Source organism: Furipterus horrens, unplaced genomic scaffold (assembly GCF_987537825.1).
Source record: "Furipterus horrens unplaced genomic scaffold, mFurHor1.1.pri manual_scaffold_5, whole genome shotgun sequence".
NCBI classification, from domain to species: domain Eukaryota; kingdom Metazoa; phylum Chordata; class Mammalia; order Chiroptera; family Furipteridae; genus Furipterus; species Furipterus horrens.
The window spans coordinates 77,932,349-77,958,446 of NW_028327175.1; the positions used below are offsets into that span (position 1 = coordinate 77,932,349).

General features: G+C 38.6%; 1 long non-coding RNA gene across 3 annotated transcripts in view; it reads right to left on the bottom strand.

The window, feature by feature from the left end:
* The window catches only part of LOC150008821 (uncharacterized), a 145,443-nt gene extending 128,625 nt beyond the window's left edge, over window positions 1-16,818 (bottom strand). For all 3 annotated transcript variants that reach the window (XR_016511140.1, XR_016511139.1, XR_016511141.1), the window contains exon 1: window positions 16,700-16,818. This is a non-coding gene — a long non-coding RNA (uncharacterized LOC150008821). The remainder of the gene's footprint in view (window positions 1-16,699) is intronic.
* Between the last annotated feature and the right edge of the window lie 9,280 nt (window positions 16,819-26,098).

The window sequence follows — 26,098 nt, forward strand, 5'->3', positions numbered from 1 at the left end:
TGAGCTCCTATTGTCCACACAAATAACCTACTCCATAGCACGGCCTGTGCTGCCTTCCTTCCCTTCCTTTCTTCACTTTTCTGCTCTTCTACTGGTGCTTTCAGGGGTTACTTCCCAAATAAACGATGTCCCCTCATTTCCTTGCCTCAGCCTCTGCTTCTGTGGAAACCCAACCCACGAACCACTAAAAAAGAATGAAATACACACCCACCCGAAACACACCTGGCATAAAACAATTAACAAAATCCCAAAAGAGAGAGTAGAGCCCAGGACGTGTCAAAGATAACATGTGCCTCATAATAATTTGATTCCATTTTCATGAAAGTACCCTCTCTTCCTTTCCATCTGCCATCCAGCTGATCAGTCATCTGTTCATCCATCTCTTGTTCACCTATCTCTAGACATGTATAGAAAAATGTCTAAAATTAAGCCTGTCTAATGTTAAGTTTAATTCTCTCTAGATGATACAACCAGAGGTATTTTTAACCTTTTACTTGTCCCTTTCTACAGTGTACACATTCTTTATAATAAGTATATGCCATTTTTATGAAAACAATAGTAACTGTTTTCTTCAAAAAGCAAAGTGAGAAACAAATATGCCAGAAGGGAATGAAAGTAGTCATTCTAGATCATGTGACCATAGAGAACTATACTTTTCTTTTATGACTTTTTGTATTTTTAGTGAGAGACTATTTCTCTTCCTATCTCATCCTTATCAAATCAGTAAATAATGAGTTTTTAAACTGAAAGTACGCAATGTTGATGAAAGACAGCAAAATGGTCAGTTTTATATATTACAAAGCAGGTAAGAGGATACTTTAAAGCAGTGAATTGGTAAATTGACAAAACCTTTCAGAAGGGTAAATTAACAATATAAATCAAAGACCTTAAAAATATCTGTGTGTTGATCCATTTATTCTGCTTCTATGTATTTGGCCTGAGGCAGTTTCCCAAAGCTTGATCTGAGCTTCAGAATCACCTGGGCCCCTCCAATGATGTCTGAATCAATATCTCTGATTCAGACTGAGATCTGGGAATTTTGCATTAACAAGTTCTCCTGATAATTCGTATATACATTAAAGCTAAAGTTCTACTGGCCAGGGCAAATGAGAGATTCATGCATTAATGCTCATTGAGTCCCTGCTAAGAATCAGGCTCTATCCCATGCACTGGGGGCACAGCCATAACAACACAGAAAAAGACCTTATGTTCATGCCGTCTTACTCAAAAGTTTTATATAAATATATTCATCATAATATTATTTATAATAAAAATAGGAAGTAAAGGAAATATTCAATGAAATTTTAAAGAATGGCAAGAGGAGCTATTCACCATGTGTTGTCAAATGAAAATAGTTATAATCCCTTTTTTATAATATTCATATGCATTGATAAGAAGACTAAAGGGAAATATAGATATAAAAATACTAATTTGGTTACCTCTGGAAAACATGACTATAGAATTCTTTTTATTTCTTCTTTATACTTTTTGTTGTTTTCTAAATTCCTGGAATAACATGAATTACTGATAAAAGAAAATACAATGTTTCTAAAAGTTGATTTAAACACCGGAGAAATGAGAAATTTTCAATGCTAGGTCTGTCTTTTAAAATATGTTTTAAGTTAACAATATCAGTTACTTTCATTTATGAACTGAACCTTAGAACCTTCTATTCCATTTTGGGAGCTGTTCATTTTCAATTTCATTTTTAAGGAGATAAATAAGCTTTGAAATTCTCTGTGAAGGTGAAGTGTTTGACGAGCAGGTGAACTGTAAGTGCTTTTTAGCTCCAAGAAATGGAGCACTCAAGAAGGTTCTTAACTTTTCTCTTAAATTTTTAGTCTTTATTGCTTTTTCTGAATTTCAAATATAATATATAATTGTCATATAAAATATTAGAGTTATATAAAATATAAAAGAAAGTTAGTCATAATTGAACTCTCCCCAATCTCTAAGAAAACCACCTAAAGGGATTTGGTTATATTCTTTCTAACTATTTTTCCATGCATTTTTACACACACACACATACACTGTTTGGACCTTGCTGTTTCCTCTTACCAAATAGTTATCTTACTATGTCATCTTATAGAGATCCACTTTATCTTTGTAATGGCTATATCTGTCACATTGGATAGACATATGTTGACTTATTTAAAGAATTTCATTTAATGTTTTTACATTATATTTTATAACTGATTATTGCTGATAGGCTAGAAGACTACTGATTTGGCGTGTTAATAGTAACACCTGGCTTCCTTACGCTCTCTCATTAGGCCTTATTGTTTTTCCTTTGATTGTCTTAAATTTTCTATTTCTAGGATGACAGTCATTTCATTTAGTGATCATTTTGGTCTCTTTCTTCTCTATACTTCTCATCCTGTTTCTTCCTGTTGATTCAGACTTTCAGAAGAGTGATAAATATCACCAAGCCTGGCCATCTGTATAATTTAGGCAAAAGTTGATCTTTTGGGCTCTGGAATTATTGAGAGTTATGTTATCTAGTTAACCTGTGCAGAATGTGCCTGTTCTCAAGCACCACATTGCTTTCTCTTAACCTGACAGTGCACCTTGATGACAGCAAGTTCAAGGTGGACACTTATTTGCAGACAGCAGAGACAGAATGAGGAGGTGATGGATGCAGTTTGGTAGATGGTACTAATTTGCGGGTGCCAGCTTCAGACATAGTCCTGTTCAGTTCCCAATTTCCTGTTTCTTCCACCTTATATCACAGGAGAGGAAAAATAATTGGAAACCCTCAGGTTCTGCTGTTATCATACCTGTCTTCTCTCCAGACAGCTCTACTCCCAGCTGGACAGTGGTAACTCAGGAAGGCAGAGTTGCTGCATCAGGTAAATACCAAATGTCTTACTTGGATGCCTCATGTTTCTCTGGGTCTTGGTGGGAGGGGAACTAAAGCTAAAGACTTTGTTTGAATTACTGATATTATTAGGCCAACCTAGAAAATTGCTTTAAATTGAGTGAAGGAATGGCTAATTTTAAAAAATTATTTCCACTTAATCTAAAACCCAGGCTAGAAAACTGGAATTATTATGGCCTCTGGTGGGGTGGGTGGGAGACAGAAGCAAAGATTGAGGTCAGCACAATTCTGTCAATAACCAAGTTGAAAAACTTGGAAAGTTATGCTGTTTTTACTTAGTCTCATCTTGTTCTCAGTAATTGCTTCCTTTCAACCATAAAGTTGTTGAGTGTAGGAGAAATATTCGAAGGCTTCTCTTTATATTCACTGCTGCAAGATCCCATTTTAGCATAATTACAGTCTTGGAATTGCAGAGACAGGCTCACTCTATCTAGCTATGCAGCTGGCTTTCTCAAATGACAATAGGATGCTCACCAGTTTAGCAACATCCATGGCTGTGAGCCAGGGGGAGGCCCTGATGCTGAAATTTTGCCCTTGCTTTGTCTGTATTTCCCCCATGAAAATGAGGAAATAGTTTAGGATTTTTAAAAGCACAATTTTTTTTTTTACATTCTCTTAGGACTTTTCAAGGGACAATGCATTCCTATTTGAGCTTCAAATGCAGATTTCAGAATCCCAAGTCAAAGATTATCATCTTTACATCTCAAATTGATATTACTGAGCAAAAACAATGAAAAAAAGAAAAGCAAAATTTTCAGTGTTTTTCTCTTCTCTTTGTCCTTCTTACATATCTTTTTCTAAATATAAGTATAAATTTGCTGCCTCCTTTACCTACAGGGTGATTCCAGTTTCAGCTTGAGTACTTGCTACAGATTCTTTTCATGATTTGAAATAATTGTTCACGCTCAACCATGAGTTATCTACTTAGAGACTTCTCTTTACATCTGCATTCATTTCCCGGCTTCTCAATAAGACCAAGGTCCCTCTTGTCTTCTATCCAGCTCACCAGATGTATTTCCTTTGCCCCCAAAACACGTACAATCTTCTGTCATACAAGTTTTTCATCAACCTCCTTTTTATTCCAATTATCACAATCTTAGTTCAGGTCTTTATATTCTTTCTCTGAATTATTATAATAGCTTCCTAAATGACCCATTTATATTTGTAGGATCTCCCTATCCAAACTCTTTTGAATGTTTTAGATCAACTTTCTTACAGCACCATTCAAAAAGAAATTAGCAAAAAGACGGATGCCAAAACTGGCACTTGGAATATATAAATGAAAGATACTTTCATGGATTGACAACTGGTGTCTTTCCTGACTTCAGGACAGTTTCCATATTATCAGTGGTTCTCAAATGGGAGAGGGGGTTATTTTGCCCTCTAGGGGGCTTTTGAAATGGAATGTCTGGAGAAAGAGAGGGAGAGAAACACTGTTGTGCAAGAGAAATATCAATTAGTTGCCTCTTACATGCCCCACACTGGGGACCTGGCCCGCAACCCAGGTGTTTCTCCTGACTGGGAATCAAACCTGCAGCCTTTAAGTTCACAGACGAGCATTCAATCCACCGAGACACACCCAGCCAGGGCTGGAGATATTTTTGATTGTCCCAATTTTGAGTGGAGAAGGGAATTACTGTCATCGAGTGTGAAGAGGACAGGGATGCTGCTGAGCATTCTACAATCTACAGGACAGTTCCCCACAACAAAAATAGTACAGTACAAAATGTCAGTGGTGCCAAGGTTGAGAAACTCTGAATATGTTAATAGTTAACTCATGAAATGCCCCATTAGTTCAGTGCTTCCCATTCTCCAAAGCTTGTTTCAACTCCACCTCTTCCAGTTCTCTCCAAATTTCTAACCCTCTTTTCCTCTGCACCACTCACAGTGGGTGTATAAGCACCACTTTCCTTTGGAGATAGTGTTCTGTGTCCCATGTGCCCTATCATGTCTGGGTATTGCTATAAGTCACTGGGCTCATATTCTACTTTATTGTCCATAGCATCAAACACAAGGTCCTGCATATTTTACACAATAGTAAATAGTTGTAATTCAAAAGATGATCCATTAGCACAGAAATTGACAGTTACAGTGGTCAGAGGAGCACCTGCTGCAGAGTAAAGATTGGGGCAATTAATCTGCAAAAATCTCATTAGCAGCAAAGCTAAGAGAAATGAGAATATGGAGAAAGACAGGAACAAGGACCTCAAGATATACTGCCTAGGATAAGAGAGTTAGAATGTACACGTAATAAGATTTTTTTGTTGTTGTGGTAAAATGCACAAAACAAATTTTATCATTTCAACTATTTTCAAGTGTACAGTTCCATGATACTAAGTGCATTCATATTGTTGTGCAACCATCACCACCAACCAACTCCAGAACTCTTCATCTTGCCAAACTGAAACTCTATGCCCATTAAACAATAACTCTCCATTCTTCCCTTCCCCCAGCCTCTTGCAACCACCATGCTGTTTTCTGTTTCGATAAATTTGATTACTCTAGGAACCTCTTCATATCAGAAGAACCATAAAATATTTGTACTTTCATGACTGGCTTATTTCACTTAGATTAATGTTATCAAGATTCATCCATGTTGCAGCATGTGTCAGAATTTCTTTTTAAGATTGAATAATATTCCATTATATCTATATACCACATTTTGTTTATCCATTCATTTGCTGATGGACATTTGGGTTGCTTCCACTTTTAGCTTTTGTGAATAAAATAATGCTGCTGTGAATATGGGTGTGTAAATGTCTCTTCTAATCTACGCTTTCGTTTCTTTTGGAAATATACCCAGAAGTGGAATTACTGGATAATTGGTAATTTTTTTTTTAGTTTTTGAGAGATTGCCATACTCTTTTCTATAGCAGCTGTAGCATTTGACATTCCCACCAATAATTCACAAGAGTCCCAGTTTCTTCACATCCTAGAAAACACGATATTTTCTGTTTTGTTTTGTTTTAAACAATAACCATTCTAATGAGTGTGAAGTGGTATCTCAGTATTGTTTTAATCTGCACTTCCCCAATGACTAGTGATGTTGAGCATCTTTGCATGTGCTTACTGGCCATTTGTAATCCTATTTGAAGAAGTGTCTATTCAAGCCCTTTGTTCATTTTTTAAATCAGGTTGTTTGTTTTGTTGTTGAGTTGTAAGAGTTTTTTAAATATATTCTAGATAGTAGTCGGCAGCCGTCCGTCTCGAGAGACGATGGTGTAGCTTCTTAAGAGTCTATCTGCACCGCCGAGAATGGTTGTGCAGTCCGACTCGGGAGTGACATGGTATCTGTCTCCTCCCGTGTTGAATCGACATCTTGTGATGACGCTGAAGCTACAGAGCCTGGGCAGGGTAATATGGAGGGTCTGCTGTTGCCCATGCAGCAGACCCCCCCTCTCTTCGCAGCTGAAGGTTCCAAGGGAAAGACGGAGTCAATACAGCTTGGCTTCAGGTGCGCCGCAGGAGTTGCCGGTGTTGACTACAACGTCAAACCGCCTTAGGGACTCCGGCTCCGGATTTTCTGTCGGGGTTTACTCCCTTAGCCTTTCCCCTGAAGAGGTATGCCGCAAGGCAGCGGAGGTTTTTTGGAGTCAGAGTTTTCCTTCTCTGATGTGCCCTGACTGGAAGATCGAACCAGCGACACTTAGCTCGCAGGCCGACGCTCAATCCACTGAGCCAAACCAGCCAGGGTTTCATTCTAGATATCAACCCCTTATTAAATATATAAATTTCAAATACTTTCTCCCATTCCATGAGTTACATTTTCACTCTGTTGATAGTGTCCTTTGACAGACATTTTTAATTTTGATGAAGTCCAATTTATTTTCTCTTTTGTTGCCAGTGCTGTCATATCCAAGGAATTATTCCCAAATCTAATGTCATAAAGATCTTCCTCTGTTTTCTTCTAAGAGTTTTGTATTTTTAGCTCCATGTTTAAGCTTTTTTATCCACTTGGAGTAAATTTTTGTATATGATATAAGGTATGTGGGCCCAACTTCATTTTTTTGTATGCAGGTATCCAGTTTTTCAGCACCATTGATTGAAAATACTATCCTTTCCCTTTTCAGTGGTCTTGGTGTTCTTGTCAAAATTGTTTGACCATATGTGAGAGGGTTTATTTCTGAGCTCCCTATTCTATTCCATTGTTTTATATGTCTGTTTATGTCAGTACCACACTGTTATGATTACCATGGTTTTGTAGTAAGTTTTGAAATAAAGAAATATGAGACCACCAACTTTGTTCTTGTATTTAAAGATTGTTTGGCTATTCAGGTTTCTTTGAGATCCCATATGAGTTTTAGCATGGATTTTTTTCTATTTATTCAAATGAAGTTGTTGGGATTTTTATAGAGATTGTATTGAATCTGTAGATCATTTTGAGTGGTATTGATATCTCAATGATGTCACATTTTCCAGTCCCTGAATGCTGGTTGTCTTTGCATTTATTTATTTTGCCTTTTTAAATTTCTTTCAACAACATTTTAGAGTTTTTAGTGTACAAGTCAATTAAATACTAAGGTGGGTCACTCCCAGTGCCCTCTGCTTGGTGGAAACTCACTGGCCAGCAGTGGCCTCAGGACTGCAGATGAGAGACAATAAGTAACCCAAACACTGTATTTTGTCTGGGAGTAGGAAAGGTGGCTGATCTCTCTACTGGAGAAGAGCCCCAATCATGCCTTCCTTCCAGGTTCCTTTTATTGAGGAGAGTATCCAGGAGATACAGAGTCAGGATACACAAATCATCAATCAATTTCAAATGCTTGGATTACTGTTAACAATCACTGATTACTGATAACAATGTAAGGAACACAGTGAGCATTCTGGGTCACGGTCTATTAGGCATCCTGGCACTGTGTGGACATCAGGTGTAAAGCCTTATACACCTTCTGGGTGTTTGATGTTACACAGGGTCTGTAGCTAATTTAAGAGATGAGAAAAACAGAGTAAGCTCCAAAGCAGAATATGCATTCTTTAAATCCAATTCCCATGGGAACCCCCTGAATGGGCTTTCAGGTCATGCCTGTCTCCAGCCTTCCCGGTCTTCCTATCAAGACTTATAGGCCTCCCGGGGGAGCCTGGCCAGGCTACAATTCCTGAAACTAAGCAGGGCAGTCCCCTAAAAAATCCTTTTTTAAAAGAAGTTATTTTTTCAAACAATATAATAACAACAGTACTAGAAATTTTGAAATAGAAACTATTCATCCAACGTCTTACTTCCCAACAAACCATTGCAATCATTACATGAATCCAGTTTTGAACCTCAGTTTCTATACTTATTAGTATACACTACTCATTTCCCATGTTGTTACACAATCATTTTAGCAGATTCTGAGAGTGCTGTACCGATAGTGGGCTCTATCTGCGCTAACTGGGGTGGGGAAAGACAGCCAGTGGCCTGGGCTCTCTCTAACCCTGATTCTAAAGTGCAGCATTTAACATTTGGAATCCATGTTGAAGGACAAGGGTCCCAAACATTAAGAACATTTATTTGTTACACTTATCACAATGGATGACTGAAATATGTATATCCATCTTAACTTTCAGTTACTCAGTTTTCAATAGTTGTTCAAAAATTCTATGAAACTAGATAAAATGCAAATTGGTTTTTTATATGAAGAGCGATTTTTAGTAATGTTTTATTCTATCACCTTTCTTGGAATGAGAAACTAAGCTGACAGTGTTGAGTGTAGAGTTGGGAGGTATGAACAGGTTTGGGAAGACTTGTCATGTTAAACATGCCTCTACAGTCAGCACAGTCTATCTTATAGAATTATCTCTCCTCAAGTAGTTAGAGGGGGCCTGTATATACTTGACTGTAGCAATGAAAACCCACAAGATTTATGCCATTTCTTGAATGAATCTGAGAATTGGTAAAATGTAAGCATGGGTCTTGGATTCTTTCTTTTCCCACATACCATCTTTTTTTCTTAATTTAGGGACCCTGTATTTTTTATCAGACTTATTAAAGATAGTATGGACAAAAAATTCTCATCTACCAAGTATTTTTTTCCTTCTCCTTCTTCTCCCCTTATTCCTCCTCTTTCTTTTCCTTCATTATCATCATCATCATGAGAGATTCTTACTCTCATTTTAAAGCTATTTATATAAATGTCTTAAGTCACGTTTTTCTACTGCCACCACTTTCTTGGGATTCAGGAATTGAAAATATTCCTTTTAATTAACTTTTAATGTCTGTTTTCCCACTCACTTTAAAATGGGATCTTTTTTAAAAACTGGAATCTACTTTGACAGTCTTGGATTAAACTTTTTTTAACTCCTAGAGACCAGCCCTGAAAGGCCTGAGACCTTATGTAAGAGGTTAAAATAACAAATACCCCACTGAGCACCTACTGGAGAACTAGTTATTGTAATTTTTTAGGCTGGGTGCCCGGGGCGGGCTGCTTCCCTCTGTGGGGCACACTCACCTTACAGTAGGGTGCAGAATGCACACAGTTTAGCCAGTCACTTTCAACATGCTCCAGGGAAGTAGATAGCTCCATTAAGCAATGTCAGAGAAAATAAATTGTGTCTAAATTACTTGCCAAAAATGCTTAGTGAGCATCAGAGTGATGGGTTCTGCTTTCCAAATTATTAAGCAGACTATTCAGAAGCCCTGAAACATTCATTTTTCATTGCAAATGATTAGCCAGAAGCCAGGAACAGCTGTCTTCTTGTGATGCCCCATCGTGACTCCCACAGGAACTTTTTCTCTTCGGTATTCAACCCACTAAAAGGTATGAAGGCACGTGCATCATACAGCATCCCTGACATCTAGGATCCTGGAAGGTCAGTTGTCTACCTTTAGAAGAATTTATTTCACTAATATCAACTTGTCTGTTTTTCTCTGCATAAAAACACTGAAGTAAACGACTACAGTCTGTATATGTATTGTATGTATAAACATATCATAGTCTGGGTATATACATCTTCTTGGGAGGCAGGACCTGGATCTAGGTCATGATATTCAATATCTTTAAAATATGGCAATTTTCTTTGATTCTAGAAAAGGTAGAATGAAGAAGTCAAGCACCTCTAAGGAACTGTTTTTGAAAATGAGTTCCTTTGACTATCTACATCAGAATTACCTGGGTTTAAAAAAAATAAATAAATCAGCCCTGGCTGATGTGGTTCAGTGGATTGAGCACTGGCCTGCAAACCAAAGGGTGGCAGGTTCAATTTCCAGTCAGGGCACATGCCTGGGTTGCCGGCCTGGCCCACAGTTGGGGGTGCAAGTGAGAGGCAGCCACACCTTGATGTTTCTCTCCCTCTCTTTCTTTGTCCCTTCCTCTGTCTAAGAATAAATTTTAAAAAAATATTTTAAAAAAAATCAGATTTCAGAGTACCACCCCAGGTAGGACTAGAAATCTGCTTTTTAGCAAACACCCCAGGCAGTTCTGATGCAGATGGCCCATCATCTCTTGTCAAGAAATACAGCACTGAGGAGCCGGCAGAACACCCCTTAAAGTCTCCCTCAGAGGAAGCTATTTCTCTTTTTCCCTTGGTGAAAGGAATTCAGCATTTATACGGATGAATTAGTTTACTCTGCAGAACTCCTCATATATGAGAATTAAGAGAAGTTGTTTCCATATCTGTCAACTTCATTATCTACTTTTCTCACTCTGGTATTTCTTCAATTTTTCTCCAGCTGTGGGCCCTTAGTCATTCTCATTTATTTTTATGCAGCTCACTAAAAAGCAGAGAGCTATCCACTGTGGCACTGTGTTTAGGGAATGATTCAATTATCAAATGATTATTCTTTTATTAGTATCTAATAGTGAGTAATTAGAATTCTAGCTAAACATTTTCCTTCTATCACTAGAACACTTTGAAGAGAAGGCATAAATAGAAGGTACTGGAGAATATAGAAGGTGTAGAAGCATTCTCCACTTGAAACCATTTCTTAGGAAACTTGTATAAAGGAGGTAGAGCTCCTTTTTAATGCTTTTCTTATTGCTCTGGAACTCCCCCATCTTCTCATCCATTCCTTTGATGAGAACACATAGCCCTCTTGCTCCTCTGTTTGCCATCACCCAGGTGCCCTCATCTTCACTAAAGGGCTTCCGACTAAAACTTTCTCTTCCTTCCTATACACCAGAATTTGTTCTCCTGTCAAACTTTGCCAATTCACTTATTAATATCAATGCAGAAGTCAAATAAAATATTATCAAACAGAATCTAGCAGCACATCAAAGGAATAATACACCAAGACCAAGGGGGTTTCATTCTAGAGGTGCAAACATAAGTCATTTTTAGGAACTCCATTAACGTTAGTCGTTTTAATAGATAGGAGAAAAGCCATCTAAGATTATCTCTATAGTTACTAAAAATAATCTCTTTGAATATATGTATATCTCTTCTTCATAAAAACTCTCAATCCTTAACATGATTAAGTAGATCTGTCTTAATTCAAAGCCATCATCATATTTAATGGGGAACCATCAGAAACATTTCCACCAAAATCATAAACTAAAGATAGTTATTACTCTTAATTCTTTTAAGAGCCACTGTAGTAAAATGGTGATGTTTGATGATGCTATTCAACTACCAGGTTCAAATCCCAACTTTGCCACCTAGAATCTATGTGACTGTGGACAATTTACATAATATTTTTGTGCTGAATTTACCTTTCTGTAAATGAAGATAATGATAATAAATTTAAGGCTGCTTGCTATGAGGTATAAATAGTTTAATAGGTGTAAAGTACTTATATACTAAAAGGTATATAAATATTCAATAAGTTTTAACTATCTTTGCTATTATTTAACATTAGTTTTGAGGTACTAAACAGACCAAACAGCTAGGAGAAGGAAATTAGAGGTATTAAGAGGAGAAATAAAATTATTTATATTTTCAGTTACTGTAATTATAAAACTGGAATATCAAAAAGAATCTCTTGCAAAACTACAAAAGATAATAAGAAAATTCTATAAATAAAAGGATATAAAATTTATAGTCAGGAATCAGTAGACTCCTGGATCAGAGACAAAAGATTTTATTATTCATGCACAGCAGGAAGCATGAGCTCCATAATTACATTAGTTGTCTTTGCTCCCTATGTACCTCTGGGGTGATGCAGAAATTGGTCCAAGTGTACTCTGCACACACAGTAGGTTGTGACACATTTGAACTCTGATGTTAGGAAACCCTCCATTTATAAAGGGACTGCTAGAAAACCTGACACAGAGGGAAACATTATCTTTATTATAATGGGACAGTGAACAAATCTACCCTTTGACCTGCTTGTCTCCCAAGGGTGGCCACTATATAAACTTCTTTGAAAAGATAGTTCAGACCAAAAACCATCATGAGATGCACAAAAAAATGAGCACTCTATGGAGATTTAACTTCCAACATACCTCTCCCTTTATACCAAGATAAATTCCAAATGAATAAAAGAACTGAATCTTTACCAAAAAAAAAAAAAGTAAGCAATAACAGAAGCATAGGAGAGCTAAAGAATCCTGAGAATGGCAAAGACTTTTCAAAACTATGACCAAAAAAATTATGACATAATTTTAAAATGCATGCTAAAATCACCATACACAAAGTCAAGAAACAAACATGAAAAAAGAATTTGCAACTCACATCATTAACAAAGAACTAATTAACCTCATATAGCTGTTACAAATAAAATGCTAAGTGAAAAACCAAAAAGCCAAATGGAAAAAATGGGAAAAGGAGGTAAACAGTTCATCAGAAAAAAATTTATAAGTGGCTTTAAACATATGAGAATATTTTCAATTCTACTCATAATAAAAAGGAAAAAACAGTTAAAATTACAGCAACAATATTTCTCATGTATTAGTTTGACAAAAACATGAAAAGTTTATAATGCACTACATTGTTGACATGGAGAAATAAGTACTCTCATATGTTATTGGGAGAGAAGATGAATTGGGCAATCTCTACAAAGGGGAATTTGGCAATATTATCAAAATTGCAAATATGCAAATTTCTTGCCTTAGTAATTCCATTTGTAGGGACTTACGGATGTAATTTTCTTATTATTTGTAGCAGTTTCAGTAGATACACAAGTGTATATAAACAATATTCATTGTAGCATTGTTGGTAGTAGAAAACCATTAAAAATAACAAATTTCAACCATTAAGGGATTTATTAAATAAATTATGCTACATCTACATGATGCAATACCTGCAACTATGAAAAAGGACTAGAAAGCTCTTTATTTGGAGATATAGAAAAGATTTCTAAGATATAAAGTTTTTTGTGGTTGATGCAGAAGAGTATGTGTCATATGTTGCAATTTCTGTTTTTAAAAAGGGAACACAAATTTATGTTTGACTACACTTACATAAAATATCTCTGGAAAGACACACGGGAAACTAACAATAATCAGCACCTTTGGAAAGGAGAGCTGGGTGGCTAGTAAAAAAATGTCTTTCTCCTGTGTACCTCAATCAGTCAGGATTCAGTGGCAGATATAGAAACCCTCTAGCTAGTTTAAACAAAAGGGCCTTTAAGACAAGGATTTAGATTCTCACAAAACTCACTGGAAGTGCTGGAAGAGCAGACTCTAGAATAGTCCCCTGAAACAACTCCCAGAAAAACACCAAATGCTCAAGGAAAGTGCTACCTCTTTCAATATCGAGAAACTGGGGTGCAGGGAGTAAAATTTGCTGACTTGACTTATGGTTCATCCACTTTAGTTCCATTTCAAAGATCAGAGGCCAGAGTCAGACCATAGAGGTTGGCTAGAGGAAAACTTGACCTTAGCTGCAATCCAGCCATCATCTGATACCATTCTCATCAGCACAATGAAGAACTTCCATGCCAGTTTTCTCCCCATGTAACTTATCTCCAAATTCAAATGTTACAAAAACACATCTGATTGGTATACATACAATTCATTTCTGGAACCCTAGTTTCAAGGATATATTTAAATATAGGTTTTGCTTTTCAGCCTCTAACATACAGAAAGTTGGAGCACATGCTGAACAAGCCTTTCTATTGAATTTACTACAATTTAAAATTTTTGAACCATGAGAATATATTAGCTATTCTTTTTTACAAAATTAAATTAAATGTTAAAAGCTTATTAATTCTGGCTTATAAGAGTTTTATTCATAATCACAAAAATGAAAACAACCCAAATGTCCCTGTAGTTGTCTGCTCAGGTTGCTATAACAAAAATACCAGAGACTGAGTGGCTTAAACAACAGACATATATATTGTCACAGTTCTGGTGGCTGGGAAGTCCAAGATCAAGGTGGCAGCCAACTCATTTTCCAGTGAGGACACTCTTCTTGGCTTGTAGATGGCCACCATCTCTCTGCATACTCATGTGGTCTTTCCTCAGTGCATGTGCTCAGAGAGAAAGCTCTAGAGTCTCTTCCTATTTTTTTTTCCCATTATCATTTAATCCCCTTATGCCCCCTCCCCCTGCAATCCCCACACTATTGTCCATGTCCATGAGCCCTTTTTCCTTTTTGCACAATCCTTCCACCCCTCCCCTCACCCCTCCCTTAGGTGTCATCCTGCTCTCTATCTATGAGTCTGTCTCTGTTTTGCTTGTTTTTTCAGTTTGTTCATTAGATTTTGCATATGAATAAAATCATATGGTATTTGTCTTTCTCTAACTGGCTTATTTCCCTTATCATAATATTCTCCAGTTTCAGCCATACTGTTGCAAAGGGTAAAAGTTTCTTCTTTTTTACAGCCGAGTACTATTCCATTGTGTAAATGTCACATAGTTGTTTAATCCACTCATCTATTAATGGACACTTGAGCTGCTTCCATAGCTTGGTGAGTGTAAATAACACTGCAGTGAATATAGGGTTGTTTATATTCCTTCAAATTAGTGTTTTGGGTTCCTTTGGATATATTCCCAGAAGTGGGATCACTGGGTCATAAACAGTTCCTTTATTTTTACTTTTGAGGTATCTCCATAGTGCTTTCCACAGTGGCTGCATCAGTCTGCATCCCCACCAGCAGTGCACCAGGGTTCCCATTTCTCCACATTCTCACTAGCACTTGTTGTTTGTTGATGTATTGATTATGACCATTCTGGCAGGTGTGAGGTGATATCTCATTGTGGTTTTAATTTGCATTTGCTCAATGTCACATTCATATGTCTATTGGCCAGCTATAAACAACCCAATTAAAAAATGGGCAAAGGACCTGAATAGACACTTCTTTCTTCCTCTTTTTATAAAGGTACCAGCCCTACCAGATTAGGGCCCCACTGTTATTACATCGTTCAACTTTAATTACCTCCTGAACACCCTGTCTCCGAATACAGTTGGGGTTGGGTTAAGGTTTCAATATATGAATTTTAGGGGGCACACAATGCAATCCATATCAGTCCTTTAACTGTGCAATGAATAAACAAAACCTGGAACATCCATTCAATGAGAGACTACTCAAGAATAAAAAGGGACAATTTTTGAAATATTTTAAAAATGGGTGAACCTCAAATACATTATGCTATGTGACTAAATCCAGATTTAAAAATCAATATGCTGTATGAGCCCATTTATAGGATGTTCTAGAAAAGACAAATCTATAGCTACAGAAAACAGAGCAGCAGTTGCTAAGGAATGAAGAAGGTTTCGACACAAAGAGATGTGGAGGAATTTTTCAGTGTGATAAAATTATTTCATATTATGATTGTGGCAGTGATTATATGACTGTATGTGTTTATCAACACTTTCAAAACTGTAAGCTAAAAGGGATGAAATTTATGGTAGCTAAATTAATTAATTTTTTAAATTAAAAAAATCCTATTCTGTGTCCACTACCCTATTAGCTAGTTATATTCTAAGGTAATGATATCTATCAATTTTGCAACATGAAACCCTGCTAAGGGTTTCTACGATTTTTGCTTTTTCCATTTAATAGAACCTACCAGAAAAAAAAAAAAAAACTAAAGCAGTGAATCTCAGCAAAAGTTTAGGAAAAGATATTTTTCTTAGGGTGACAATGTCCTTTGTGTAAATTCACAAACAGAAAGTCACTTATTGAGCCTCCAAACCAGGAGCTAATAATATTGCTACCAAAGGTAAAGTAGGAATCTTTGGAAGCAGCCCCAGTCTTTCTCCCTTGGAGCCAGCTTTCTAAAAGGATGGACAAAGGCATCAAAGGGAATCAGAGAACAGGAATCCAACCTGCTGTGTCCTATAGCAACACCTGCTCAGGGGAGGACGACTAGGGTTGCATTTCTCAATTGATGTCCTCCACCATGTCCCCTCCCCTCTCTTCATTTTCTTGCCATCTGCCCAGTGTCTATACCACAACCAAATATCATTCCTACCATGTTTTACCATCAACAAAGGAAAACTAAACCAGTGAGTCAAGCCCTTTTTTTATAGCAACATCAGAAATTTGTTTTAAGCCCCACCAAGCAGGAAATAAAAACAAAAGCCACAATCGCCAACGGAACTTCTCACAGGGAAAACAAGTAGCGTGACATTGATAGGCTATCTGTTTGATATGAAGTGAGATTTGTTTAAAATGTTTTTAGGGAATCATCAGACTGGAAAGGTCACCTGTCCAGGATGAAAACAAAAACTACTTGGCTTCAAAACAGTATCACCCATCCTGTCCCTCACTGCTTAGACTCCTCTTGTATCCTCCAACAGACAGCTTTGCACACTGTGGAAAGGTGGGTGCAAGTCTGCCATCCACACTTTTTCCGAGCTGGAGAATTAGGATGAAGCATACACACCAGTGGGAGCAGGGATGTACAAATGCATTCTCACCTCAGGGACTGAGTCTCAAGCCTTTTCTATGAGTCTGAATATTGTACACATTGGGAGGCCTGCTTCTGGAAGAAAGCATGACTATTGTCAAGATTATACCTGCAAGACTGCCGGGGCTCAACTTGGCTGTCCGTGCTCCTTGCTTTATTTCTGCAGTGGCTTCAGAAGGCAGCTCCACACTGCCTTGGTCAAGCCTGGACTGCCCCATGATACCCACAAAAGCATCCACTCCTCCCTGCCCCTCTCAGCCAGTCAATCATCCCTATTTTTAGGATTCCCTAGCAACTGAGCAGCCTGTTATTCCATAACTAATATTTTGCATTCCTGAGTTCATTACTACACTCATCACTCCCCCAACCCTTCCCCAAAATACATGCCTTATCATCCATGCAAATTCTCTCCCCAAATATGTTATATTGTCACTGCAAGTTCTCCAGGGACAGGAAAAGCATATTTGCCAGAATCTTCTCTGGACCTTCTAACTCCAGATTCAGGAAATTCCTCCTATGTTCACCTTGAACTCCTTCTAATGAAATTGAACCCTATTCCCAACTCCCGATCTTCACCAGAGATGAGGAATAGCTAATCAGCATTCTCTTTATAAACTTTCATTTTACTTTATTAGAAACAGGAAATGCAAAACATTGTAAAAAAGCAATTACTACTTTTGAAAAGCCACAGGGCAAGTGAGCTACATCCACCCCATTGTGGCCCCAGTGAGAAAGTGAAGGGAGAATTTATTTTTTTAAGTCTCCAAGCCTAAGGAACTCTGCTGTTATAAATCACAGAAAGTGTTGTAAGATGTCACAATATAATGGAGTGGGGAGAAATCAATGCTTTTTTCAACTCAGCATCATTTTGAATCATTCAGTCTTGGCAGGTCTAGTTCTCACCCATCATTTCTTTTTACTAACAGCCTGGTGGGAATGTTTGACTATGTGATATATTTTAGGAAGATCAGCTAGCATCATTGAATGTACAAATGAAGCTCATTTTATAGTTATTTAAGATAATGCCAACTTTAAAAATCGAGTTTAAATGTATTATATTTAGTATGAACATTTTTTTCTAATGAGAAATTGACAATATTTTTCTTTTATCTTGAGAACTTGACAATAGCCAGTACTACAGTGAGCTTTCAACAAATACCATGTACTTTCAAGTTTGACAGTGTGGGTTCTGGACTCACCGATATGGAACCTTTGCTTCTGCTTTCCTGTGGCAGCTGGTTTGCTCTATTGAAGAATTTGTCCTTGGTGAAACCTGAAGCAGGACTTTCTTTGAGACAGGCCCTTCATTTTCTTGCCAGCTATTTGAAGCTTTGTCTGCCCAGTGCAAAGTAATCACTCTAGTACTTCATGGAATGACAAGATGGGAATGTGGGTAATTTGCATTAGCATGAGCTCTGTGGGACCAGGACCCCTAAGCTTTTTTGATATTGATTAGGATATACCTTGTTTCGACATTAACGTCAACCAAATAAACCGAGATAGAATATTAAAGAAAGATACTGTGGGATTCTGGATAAGTCAGAGGCACTGGTTGCCTCAAAGAGTCCCCTTTTCCCTAGAATATTACATGCCCCTTAACAATCCAATGGAGTAATCATTATGACAATTACTGCCAAGATTAAGGTACATGCAGATTTAAGCACTTCAACAATTTTCCCATCAGAATCTGTCTTTTAGACATTATCATCCGCTTTTAGTAAATGGATACGGTCATGGTTACATGTCTTCTAACAGCTTTATCCATATTAATATAATTTTTTCCAAAAGGATTTTTTACTCTCATCCATATAGACCAAATGATGTAAAAAATTTTTATTGTTATCTAAGATAAGCCAAAAAGACCACTTTGCGTCAGCCAGCTGTATGTTTGAACAAAAGTATAACTTTGACAAATTATTTAGACTCTTTGCCTCAATTTTCAGAATCACTTTGATCCAGCTGACACTCTGGTAGTTTTAGCCAAACGCTGCTCTGGGTGACTCTACCCAAATGGTTCTCTGGGGACCCAGAGGTCTTTGGTCCCCTTAGTCTACAGGAAAAGCTTGCAGCCCAGCAGCTCGAGGCAGTACTGGGAGCTGCCCTACTCTCTGTAAGTTTTCAGTCTAGGACAAGAGCCCAGCTGAGATCTGGCCCCTCTCCTTTGTTTCAGAAAGCACAGAGAAAGAGAAACTCCATGTTCTCCAGGGCTGCTTGTCCTAACTTCCTGGCATCAGGATTTGGAGGTTCTAAGTGTCCTCGCTCTCACCCATCCTTCCTCTTGCCTGCTCCTGTCTGCCTCTCACCAGCAGGAGCAAATAGCAGGTGGCACATGTCTCCAAACCCAGCCATGAACAAATTAAATTCTGGTATCCAAAGGGGCCATTTTGATCCCTTACTAAAGGGAAGGCCAGCATTTTCTTTAACACCTGAAAAGCCAGTCTGTAATAGGGATTCGTGCGTAGTACAGCTAGAAACAGCACATCTGAGTAGTTCCTTATGGGGAGATTTTGCCAAAACATTCTACTTTATTCTTATGTAACTCCTATGAGCTAATTTGTGAAAGAAGATTCTGGCCCTAAGCACATTCCTTAGAAGTAAGTAGGAAATTTAGGCAAATATTATGCAAGTTACTTTGAAGCCATTACTCTGTATCCCCTTCACTATCAGTTAAATAACTTCTTTTTAAAAATATCATGTTTTGAAAGGAGCTTTGTTTTTCTGAACTCTTTCCCCCATCTGCTACATTTTGTAACAAAGCCTTAATCTGGTGTTTATGATATTGGTTGCTGTGAAAATTAACTTAATGCTCTGCTGTAGTGTTCTTCTGAGACAGTGTGAGTCAGTAAACGGGTTTGAAGTATAAACATTAAACTATAGCAAGCAGATGAAAAAGTGGAACATTTAATAGATAGGTTCAGTTTTAGAATTCATATGTATTCACCTTTGCACTCGTATGTTGCTTACTTAGTTGCAGCTGCATTTTAAAGTATTATACCAAAGCAAATTCTATTTCAAAATATCTATTGCTGGGGAAATGAAATTGTATGCAAATGAAGAGACGAGGCTATTGTAGTTTAAAGTGACCTTCATTGCATGTCCCAACATAAATTATTTTTAGAAAGATAATTGATCTCTCTTGCTCCACAAGATTAGCAGTGTGTGTGTCTTGCGTGGGTGGGGCTAGTATGAGAGGAATGACAGAGCTCTGTAATATGAGACACTTCTACCTTAAATAATAATTTCCTTAAAGCCTTTTATTCCTGCCACTAGAGTAAAAGGAAACACTGCCTTTCTTTCTCAGTACTTCCCTACCTTCCCACTCACTCAGCCGGCGCCTCCCAGCTCCCACTGTCCTGTGTCCTTGTTGACTGCACTGACATTGCCCCACACAGCAGACCTCTCCCCGACAACAGCCAGGTGTTCTCACCCTGCTGGACTTCCCCACAGGTAAAACGAGAAAGGACTTGGACCACAGGAGATTTCTTATTGGCAATGATGTGAGCTTTGACTAGTGGGAAAGGAGGAAGCTGAATTAAGGAGGAAAGTCTCCAACAGCAAGCTTGCTAGGGTGAATACTTATACAAGGGAGGACCCAAAAAGACCTGGAATTTAGTTATAAAAAGTTGTGTGTTTATTCTTACATGTTTAAACTTCAGTCACCTTCAAAGTACCTGTGCTCTCCATTTGATGCAATACACCTACCAAGACTTTTTTCCTGCTGCTCAAAACGGTTTTTGAGCTCGTCAATTTTGATGCCTTTTAGTGCTTCTGCCTTTTTTTGTCTCACCTCTTCCACATGAGCAAACTGTTTCCCTTTAAGGACATTTTTCATCCAGAAAAAAAAAAAAAAAAAAAAAAAAAAGTTGCTTGGGGCAAGATTGGGTGAATAGGGAGTCATGCCATTTTTTTCAAAAACTGCTGAATACTTAATGAGGTATGGGCAGGTGTGCCCACCATGAAATGGGCAAATGCATTGAAAGAATCTTCAGGAAAAAAAATTCACTGAAGCCGAACACAGCCTCTCACAACAACACCAGCTGATACACTGATGTAGATGGGTTCCTAGAACACTCACCTAACGGGGGAAGCTCACCCTCCAGATGATTATTCTATTTTTGGTGGAGTCCCCCCTTGTGTAGATCTTCCCTGTTATCTTCTTCCTGCTTTGGCATCACCAACTTTACTCATTGCCTCATTTCTATCCCTAATTTTGTACACTGCCTCTTTGCTGCCCTTTGTCACTTTGTCCTCTCAGTCACCAAAGGAGAGGGGAAAGTAGTTTGTTGTTTGAGAGATTTTGCCTGGATTATTTAGCAAATGCTTATATTTGCTAGTCCCATTTCTTTTCCCCCCTCACCGAGCTTTTTGAAGTAAGCTCCTATCTTCCAACATATTATTTGCAAGCTGGTACTTAGCATACCATAAGTGCTTAATAAATGTTTTTTGTTTTTTGTTTTTGGCCATATAAAGATAATGAATGGGATGGATAATGTGCCCTGCCCTCTGAAGAAGCTGTGTCATCACTGGGCCATTGTCAGCTAGGAGAAGTTGAAAAGTTCTGGGCCCTCTGAATCAGATGCTCTGATGGATGAAATGTGCCCAAGGGCTCTGAGTGTGGGTGACAGAACCCACAGGCACTGCCCATACTGTTTTACTGAGCTCACATATGAATCATATTGCTGTCCACATCAGGTACATGATTTAAGGGAGAATATGATATTGTATCAAGCAGGAAGAAAGATGTTTTAATTCATTCTCTATAATGGAATTGGCCTTGACTCTAAACCTCCATTTCTAATAATGAGGGAAACTCGGTCTTGTCATTCTCAATGTAACTATCATTGCAGTTTCAAAGTCAGTCTCTTGGAGTAAACACTCAGTCAAATTAAAGATTTAAACTCAGTCCATTGAAAGCTAAAATTCAATATCAGAGCTGTTTACTCTCAAGGCTTCTCCTCTCCTCTTCCCCTCAGGATGGATCTGGGTGCAGGAGAACAGCAAGGGAGGGGTCTGGCTGTGCCCCAGATGCCTCTCTCCTTCCTGTAGCTGGAGGTTTTCCAGCTGAACAATTGTAGTCTGTTGAATTAATAAAATAAAGGTCCACCATTCTCACCCCCATTCAACCCCTCTGAGCTCAAGTGAAGCTTGGACATTCAATCTCATCTCGATCCTTTGGGCTGTGCACCTTAGAGCCTGTGCTATAGGATCACCTTGCCCCAAGGCAAGATGACTGGCATTCTGGGGCCCTATGGAAGAGCTCTGTGTTCAGGTTCTGAACACGGTCTCCAGCCTTCTCTGTGCTTAACTTACCACACTGCCATTTCTACCCTGGGTTCCAAAGAGGAGGATCCAATGGCACTCTGCTCCAGGGTTTCCAACCTTATCGAGGGTATCTGTGTCCAGAAAAAAGGGAAAAGGTGTCTGAAGCTATACTCGGGATAAGGTCAGAGGAAGTGAAGCTGGGAGCAGTACAAATAGTCTCAGCTAAACTTTTATGCTCTCTTCATCTCTTTCCAAGCTGTCTGTGGCTCTTATCTCTTTTCTATGATTTGGAGATATTTTAAAAGCTGTATCCACTTTTTATTTCAAAATCAAGTAGCTTAGCAACTACCTCTTCAAGTATAGACAGCAGATAAATTTTAGAGCAACCTTGCAAATAAAATAAAAAATCAAATTGTAACTAGACACCATATTTTAAAACACTATTCTTATTCTTCATAATAATAGCCAAAATCCAAATTCTAAGTTAATTCCTAGTGAAATCTAGTATTTTCTTCATTGAGCTTACAGATTATTTTAAAGCTGAAGATTCTATCATTTTTCAGCAGCATCTGATGACTCATGAGGCAATTTATTCTTGCTGGTCTCAGCTTCTTCTCTATGGGGAAAGGGGCAGCAATAGATCATTTTAACACCTCTAACCCATCAGTTTCCTAGCACATTCTCCAGAAGGTGCTCCTGGAGTCGAAAGCCATGATCTGGGAACTAGGCCAAGGTGCTTTTGATATTTGGAGGTGGGGCTTATCAGGAGACACTGAGGCCTGGAAGATAGCCTTTCCTCCACAGTGAATAAGCTAGCTACTCTGGAGGAATATAGACTGTGATCTGGAAGGCCCTCAAGTATCACTGGAAGCTATGTTTCCTGGGAATGACATCCTGGGACAGCCAGCTTTACTTACCTTGGATTTCTATGGGGCTTTCTTCCACCTCCTGCACTGCCCACCTCTCCCCGCAGTACTGGGAATGGTGGCAAGATGACTCTGTGACAGCACTGACACCTGCCTTGCTGCTCTGTGCAACATCCCGGGACTTCACTGCCACATTTGTGATGTTTATGATTACTACTTCAAGGATAAGTAGGAGCTGCAAGTGTGCCCCTGATGCATAGCTCAAGACTGAACTTGGTAATCCACCTGGCTGACTGGGTTCATTACAGGCAAAGAAGGGCCAGAGGGTAGCCCTATCTTGACCCAGATATAGGGACCTTTGGTCTGCTGATGCGAAGAGAATCACACCAGCATCCAACCTCCATCAGGAGCCTGGACTGCATCTAGTGATGCTACTGCTGCTCTCTATTTTTTAGTGGGAGGCCATTTTTTCTTGTCCCCAGTACTATATCCACAAATCTCCTTTGGCCCAGGGCAGGGCTCTCCACCAGTGTGCAGCCCACAGCAAGTGCCTGGAGCACTGAAGAACTTCTGTCCCCAGGAAGATTGACTTCAGGTGAGAATGAAGAGAAAGGAGCCTGAATTTTTAGTTATGAGATGCTGTGGTTTTTTCTACTCTCTACTCTGAATTCAGTTTTTCTACTCTTTACTCTAAATTCACCCTTCGTTGTTTGCTCTGTGATAATGGAGGTGGATTCTAAACATTTCTCCTCTTCCAGCTAGCATGATGTTAACTTTGTCAGTAGAGAGGATTTTCATCTAGGAGTTCACAGTCTAGCAGGGAACACACACACACACATGCATACTTTCTACAAGACACAAAGAAGATGGAACAGGGCAAGAGCCCAGACAGAAGAGACTGAGGGGACTCATGCCAGCCCAGCTTTACTTTAAAAAAGGTATTTTCCAAAGAGAAACAAGAATAACTTCAGAAGGCAGAGTAAATTTAAACACAAAGAAGACTTTCTGGCCCTCTTCAAGAACATGGAGAGAGCACTAACCTGCCTTCTGTGGAGACATAAGAAAAAAGACACACTCACTGCTTTGCATCACATAACAGTATCTGAAAGTCTCCAAGTGAGAGAGCAGGAACAAAGCCCAGGACTTCGAAATGAAAAATCAAAATATAGGCCTCCTGACCAGTTCTACTGGTAAGGAATATTGGTGAGACCCTTAATTTCAAATCCAGCTCTGCCTCATCAAGCAAGGACTAAAGATCCCAGGGACCCTGGTATCCAAGACTCCAGACTGACCTCGTTACCCTGAAGCCAATAATGTTTCACCCTCCTTCTAGATCTCACTCTCTTGCCCCATGTAAGCATTCCTGGAAGGTGACACAACCCCATTTATCAATCCCAGTTCCTCACTTCCCCTTTGGCATAATCTCTTGGACTTTGAGTCATAGAATTTTCAGTGCCTTACTTTTCTCCCTTTTCTGCCCCCATCCTTCTTGATAGAGAGACTGGAAAAAGCACAATAAAATCCCTACATATATGTTCTTTAAAAAAAAAAACCCAATCTAAGTAATTATGAGGTAGAAATCACAAACATGTACATTCAAAATGAATAAAAATGTCAATTACTCCAATATTATGCAAATAGGTACTTATGGCTTGTGATAAAATTGCTGAAAATGGCTTAATGCAAAGATTTAAAAAGTACTGTGTTTCAAATAACAGAGTTGCTAATGTGCTCTGAAAGAAACTGGGTTAGTGATACAAGAAATGGTCCTGGTCTTGGCAAAGATTCTGACAAAGATACATGTGAAGAACTGAGGTGAAGTTATGTCATGACATGCGCCAGAAAAACAAGCAACACTCCTAAAAGTATATTTCCTTTTAAATAATATGGGATCTTTATAATTGCTAATTATAATAGTTTTGTTATGTTTTTTTAAAAAAACATTTGACTGCTTTGCTGTATGCCTAGAGGTTCATTTTATATCCAAGTTGGCCTAAAATAATGTAAAATGTTTAAGTTATTTTTTAAAATAATCCTTATACTTAGAATTGCCTTGCATTCAGGTATATAAGGTAAACAATGAGTAAGGTAGCCAGGAATCAGTCAAAAGCTTATATCCTTGAGTTCAGAAGGCTTCTGCCAAGCCTTCTGCTTCAGGAATTTATTAAATACTGGGAACTGGTGAGGAAGGTGTTTGTGGTCCTTTAAGTTACCCTTTTCCTCTCCAGAAAAGAGTAGTTCATAGCCATTTACATGGAAGTTCTAACTTTGAAATTCTAACACAACCCATATATATATACATGGTAAATTGATTTTCAACAAAGGTGCAAAGACAATTCAATAACAAATAGTCTCTTCAATAAATGGACGCTGGGCATCCATATGCAAAATAAAGATAAAAAAGAAGAACTTCAATCCTTCTCTTGTACCATACACGAAAATTAATGCAAAATTAGATCATAGATGTAAGTTTACAACCCATAATTATAAAACTTCTAGAAGAAATCATAGGAGAGATTGACTTCCGGTCAAGATGGAGGCATAGGTAGACATGCTTCACCTCATTGCTCAACCATAAGAAGAATCACAACTAATCTCAAAACAAAAAACACAGAACTGCCAGAAAATCAAACTGTATGGAAGTCTGACAACCAAGGATTTAAAGAAGCCATATTCATCCAGATAGGTAGGAGGGGCGGAGACAGGGAGCCAAGGTGGAGAGGATGCAGTGTGGTGGTGATGGTGAGGCAGCAGCCAGTGGAATGAGAGAGCCCACATTCATGTGTGGTGAGTAAAAATCAGGAGGGTTACCTTGGGAGTGAGCGATCCCAGCCCCAGGCCAGACTGTGCATCCCAGGGTTCCAGCACCAGGAAAATAAAGCCTCATAACTTCTGGCTATAAAACCCGGGGGAGGGGGGGGTTGGGGCATGAGAATACACTGCTGGTCTCTCAGGAGAATCTGTTTAAAGGACCCACATCGTCCTAGAATTTGTTCAAACCCACCCACTTTAGGAACCATCATCAGGGCAACAGCCGGAAGGACGCCAGTTACATACGAGAAGGGGGTGAAGTAACAAGACACAGAGTGAGCACCAAGTGATCTTCCAGAAGCCAGGTAGCAACATTGTTCCCTCTCTGACCGCCCCCCCCCCACATACAGAGCCACAAAGTGGTTAAGGGGGTTATCCTACCCTGGTGAATACCTAAGGCTCCACCCCATTCAACTTAACAGATGCACTAAGACAGGGAGTCAAAATAGCTCTCTACCTAATACACAGAAACAAATAAAGGGAGGCTGCCAAAAAGAGGAGACAAAGAAATACTCCACAATTGAAAGAACAGATCAAAACTCCAGAAAGAAATAGACAAACTATCAGAT